This window comes from Aulonocara stuartgranti, assembly GCF_965226115.1.
Source record: "Aulonocara stuartgranti genome assembly, chromosome: 11".
In the NCBI taxonomy this organism is placed as follows: Eukaryota; Metazoa; Chordata; class Actinopteri; order Cichliformes; family Cichlidae; genus Aulonocara; species Aulonocara stuartgranti.
In genome coordinates, this window is record NC_138947.1 from 2,374,984 (window position 1) to 2,380,765 (window position 5,782).

Sequence of the window (5,782 nt, forward strand, 5' to 3'; positions counted from 1 at the left end):
AGGAGAATTCGAGGAAATTTAGCACAACTACGACTTTGGCCCTCCCTATTAAACCTGGTTAACGCAGGTTCAATAGGGCTATAACTTAGACAATGGAAGTTCATTTGATTTAATTGGCCCAAAATGAGTGACTGCACCCAGACACTCAGTAGCAAAAAAATTACAGAGATTCAAGAGAGAAAACTGTTTCTGCATAGACTCCTATAGTACTGCAAGTCGTGTCATCGCTTGGTGTCCTGCATAGAGTGCAGGTTTAAGGTATCTACGTATCTTTCAGAATTAGAAGCTATGCTGCGTCAGGGGTTATAACAGCTGTGCCCCCCCCAACCGGTCGAGGCAGATGGCCGCCCCTCACTGAGCCTGGTTCTGCCGAAAGTTTCTTCCTGTTAAAAGGGAGTTTTTCTTTCCCACCGTCACCAAGTCTAAGGAGCTTGGAGAAAAGCGCCTGGACTTCTTTAACTTAAAGAAGTCCAGGCGCTTTTCTTTCCAAGCTCCTTAGACTACTATGGCCTTGATGACTGATAACCTTCACAGACACTGTCATCAAGGGTTTGCTCACAGGGGATCATCTGATTGTTGGGGGGTTTTCTCTCTTATATTGTATGGTCTTTACCTTACAATATAAACAGCCGAGAAGCGGCTATTTTTGCCATCCGGTGCTTTAGAAATACATCTTAGCTGAACTGAACTCCATAACATCTGGACCGAAATGCCTACACACAACGGTAGGCATTTCAATCAAGAGCTCTGTCCAAAACGTTCAATGACAAGCATCAGCACCAGGATTGTTTTTTAGCTCACCAACAGTTTTTTATTGTAACTGCAACTTTGTAAGACTGGGTTGGGAGATGTTCTTGTGGTGAGCTTTTATTCACATAATTGGTTTCTTTAATAGTGAAATAAAATAAATTTGTATAACTGGAAACAGCGTTCTCATGTGTGATTATCACATTGTATTCTTTAAACCATGTAACAGAATATATAATATATATAATTTACTCATAGTCATATTAATGTCTAATGTGATTGAGTTTCCTCATCTCTACTTATGTGCTGATGTGTTCACTGAGGCCATTGTATGGTCCATTTTGGCTGCATTTCCATGTTTTAAACATGAAATTTGCTTATTTAAAGGGTGTCTCATGTATCTCTTATGCAGAAATATGTGTTGCCTAGCTGGACAAATGTAGCACAGGTCTACTATTATTGGCCTAATGTATTTTAACAATCATTTCAGCATCCAGATAATCTCTTTCATACTCCCTTAGATGAATTTAGCCTGGTTGTCATGAAATAGGCATTTGAAACAATAACTACCAGTATCTTCGAATGTGTGTGATTGCACTAATCCTACACATTCTTTGCAAGACAACTGGGTGCTTTTATGTAAAGAATGATCTGAGAACACTGAGGCTAATGAAGTAACAAGAGAAACATAGTAAGTAGTCTTTCAGTTTGCATGATCAATTTTGATTATTGTTCATTTTCATTTACCATGTCAACATGTTTTAGAGCAACGTTTTCTGATTTTGAGCTCTTTTAGGTGTAAGTCATCGTCAGTGATCACCCTAAGCCCAAAGCAACACCAAACATGGGCAACCAAAATGCATCATTTTGTTAGCATGTAATTGTTCTCCCAATTCTTAGAAATCAGGAAACAACAAAAATAACAATTTTAACTTACAGACATGAAACACTCCCCCACCCTGGAAAAAAGTCCATTTTGCCTTTTACAAAAATATAAGGTTAGTGTAATGTTAGATTTTGCATTACTACCTATGACTGAGACCTCAAAGGTAATTCCTCGACTGCTTCAGTAACAGCCTGGTTGATTTGAACAAGTTAAGTAAATTTGCGGTCAATTTAGACTCAATTCAAAATCTCCTACTTGGGACGAACACTAAATGTAAATAGCTGACTTTCTAAATAAACCTATCCATCTTTGCAAGGTCAATTTTTGCTTTCATTAAATTCCAAATGTTTAGCCATAATTAGCTTAGCTGTCCTACTCTTGTTACTGCTCTTTCCTACTGCTGTTACAATCAAATGAACATCTCTGCAAAGATAAATTAGCTGAGACCTTAGGTTGATGGTAGTTACTAGCAAACACAGAAACGTACATACACTATATAGTACAGTTCTATGATACATCACCAAATAGAACAATTTGTGGCAATGCAGACAAGCAGAGAAACAGTTTAATTCGTTGAATTTGTTCACTTGATCGGAGGTGTGTTTCCTGCAGATATACAACATCGGATCTCAATGATTTTAAATGAGTAAAAACCCTTGTGCGTTTAACCGGATTATTTATACCTTTAACATTCCAGCTTATAAAACGAAGAGCAGATGACTTTGCGAGCTTGCCATTCAGGTACCAAAATGCAGGTGCAGAAAAAATATGTCCCAACCTCTGGAACCCCCCCGCCCCAAAAGAAAGAGGGGGAGAGGAAAAAAGAAAAGGGGAAAAAATAAATAAATAAAACGAGCCTCAAAACCCCATGCTGATCTACTATTATCCCTGAGATCGCAACCCTCCAGGCTAGGATAGCACAGTGACTAAACGTACTGTTAACCGGTGATAGATGGACAAGCAGACTAACAATTCTAAGGAACAGTAGAAGTGGTTCTCTACAAGAACCGCTCAGTGTTTGTTTTGACTCTCCCTCTCAGGTCAATCTTTCAGAACAAACTTCAGTTATTACTTCCTTCGTTGTTCTCTTGCACCCATTCCTACTTCCTAATGTTGTAGAGTTTTAACCCTCAAAGTGTCTTGAGCTGACTGTTGCTGTGATCTGATGCTATAAAAATAAAGTGGAAAATAAAATGGACTTTTCACTGATAAATCATGGCCGAACACACTTGTAAAATATACTTTCAAACATTTCAACAATATTTTTTATTTTTTATTGAAAATTAAACTGTTCTTCTTGTTTCTGCTCAGGAAATCTTGTTAGCAGGTCAGCAGCAGAGAGCTGAAGATGTCTGGCAGCTCAGGTGAGTCACAGTATTGCGCAGGTATAAAACACTCAGTGCAGTGCTTCTTCTTTTACATTTGTTTGCTAACTTATTTAACTAAAACTCTGATTTATAAACTCCTTTGTTGGAAATCCAGAGCTGCAGTGTTTCTCCCTGCAGGCTGGAGCTGTGTCTCCCCCTTCTGGCAGTGAGAGTAATTACACAAACACTGTCGGTGCTGAGGATGAGAAAAAGCCTCAGCAACGGTCACAGATGGCTTTCTCTGTCAGACCGTCATGCTTCCTCTGAACACCGAGTCTCTTTTTATCTGAATCATCACAAAGTTTTCTCTGTTTGCATCACTTGTCATGATTTGGAGTTTGAGCCTGTTTATCAGCACCGACCTGTCTGCTGCTGTCTTCTTCTTCTGTTGCAGCCTCCAGACGTCACTGAGGACCAACGAAGAAGAATGAGGCCAACGCCACTATCACCTGTAATATACCTGCTGCTGTCTCTTTTTATCGTAATCATCACAAACTGTTTTTCTTCACATTTGCTCTGTTCTCCTTGTTCTTTCAAAATAAATGAACACTCCTGCCACCATCAAAATAATAAAACTTAATTTAAAGGTTCTCCCCACAACCTTGTGTGTTCTGTAACTCCTCAGTAAGTCCGGTGAAAATGAGCCCTGTCTGCTCCTTTCTGATTCAAAACTCTCACTGTGCCTCTTTAGTAAATCCCAACTGTAGCTTTTTAACACTAAAAGTTGACTTTGCACCTGCTGCAAAGCGTTAGGAAATCTGGCCATATTCCAACTCGCATGAAGAAGTGAAATTTTCCATCCATCTGCAGTCTAAGCAGCAGGGAGAGCAGGGTGATCAGCCAAGCAAAGAGCCAGATCTCTCCAGCGTGTCCTGGCTCTGCCCTGGAGCCTCCTCCCTGTAGGACATCCCTAGAAGACGTCAGTTAAGCGACCAGGATGCCAGTGATAGAGACAAATGACAGAGCTCCTCCTGTCTCTAAGACAAAGACCAGCGACGCTCCAACCACAGCTCATTTCATCTCACCCCGTGGAGATTTGCTCCGTCACTGTCACAACTACTACAATGACCTCACCTGCAGTGATGGGTGAGTCCTTCTCCTCTTCCCCGGATTCGATTCGATGTTCTCTGTGGAAGGCGTGGCAGTGGGAGTGGCCACTACCTCCTCTCAAATCAAGTTACAGTTTGCTAGAATCATTTCAGGGCCAGCTAAAAGTCTTGCTTCATGTCCTGTCCAAACTCCTACTGAATTTTCCTCTCAGCCGCTGCCTGGGCCACACTGGTCCATGTTGAGGCTGCAGCTCATGCTTCCACCATGTGGAAGAGGCCTCTGCAAGACCCTCCCGGGACATATATGTTTAGAAACGCCAGGTCTGTCGGGTACCAAGCACCTGATTCAAGTCACCACCAAGTGCTGATCAGCTGAGCTTCTCTCTCTTCACCCGTGTGTCCAAGAAACTGCAGATCTGATGGTATGATGACAAAATCAACCACTGACCTGTAACTGAGAGTCCCGTTCAACACCATCACTCACTGAATCACACACGCTCTCTTTCTAAGGAGTGCTGGAACATCACATTTTCTCTCTGCACTCATGTTAAAGTCAACTTTAACACTTAACACCTGTTAATGTCGGTGTAAACCTGCCTCCACTGGTTTACACCGACCTCAGCAGGCATTTCCTGCTTCTAATCTCTGCTCTAAATCAGATTCCATAACAAAGTGGTTGAGTCGCAGTGTTGTGATTAAGTCTGCACTGTGTACTGTTTCAGCTGTCGTCACATGCAAAGTGCCCACTCAGAGAGAAGGTTATAACCTACATGTGGCTGACGCTTCCTGTTGGTGACCCATATTTGTCAGTAAACAGCTAACCACAGGAAGCTGCAGGCTGAATATTGCTCCATTACTTTATTACCTGCTGTCACAGAGCAGATATATTGACTGGACCCTTGATTAGCGATGCCCTGCTAGTATTGGCTTGGACCCTTTTTGCATTCAGAGCTCTCTTAGTCCTGAGATTCAGTAAGATGCTGGAAACGTTCCTCAGAGACGTTAGTCCATAAGGACAGATGGTGTCATGAAATCAATATCCTTAGTATCCTTATTTTCCTATTATATTGTTTTATGTACTGAAGGCTTGTAGAGCAAGGCCACTTTTGACTTTTGCTCAGGTATCAGACACCTGATCAGGTGACTGATCAGACACCAAAGTCTGGGAGCATTTCCCCACAAAAACGCTCTGCCAGTGTTTCAGGCTCACCCAAGGATTCCTCTGACATGTCAGAGATGAGGTCTGTATCAGCGTCATCTTCTGATGCTGAGAAAATTTCCAGTGACCTCGCCGTTCTCCTCATGATGAGAGTCATCAGAAAATCCAAACCTGAAACTCAGCACTTTTTTGCCAGGGCAGCATGTACTACAAAAGAACCTGACGCGATCCTCAAGCGTCTGAGAGATCTGATGCAGCCTGAACTCAGCAGCACAGAGTCCGTCACAAGTCTGATGAAGGACAAGAAAAAGTTCATCAAGAAAATGACCAAATGCCTCATCAAGGAGTTTGGCTCCCCAGACACTGTGTTAAAGGCTGCGATGGCAAAGGATGCGTCTTTTGATGAGGTTCTGACAAAGCATCTAAAAATGCGCCTCGGAGTCATCCCCGGTCCTCCCAAAAAGTCCAAAATTTCCAGGTTTTTTTCAGCGTTGGGAAAAACTCTGCGAAAACCCTTCAGGTGGTTCACTAAAGCCAGAGATGATTGAAATGACCATCCTGGCTTTTCCCCGCC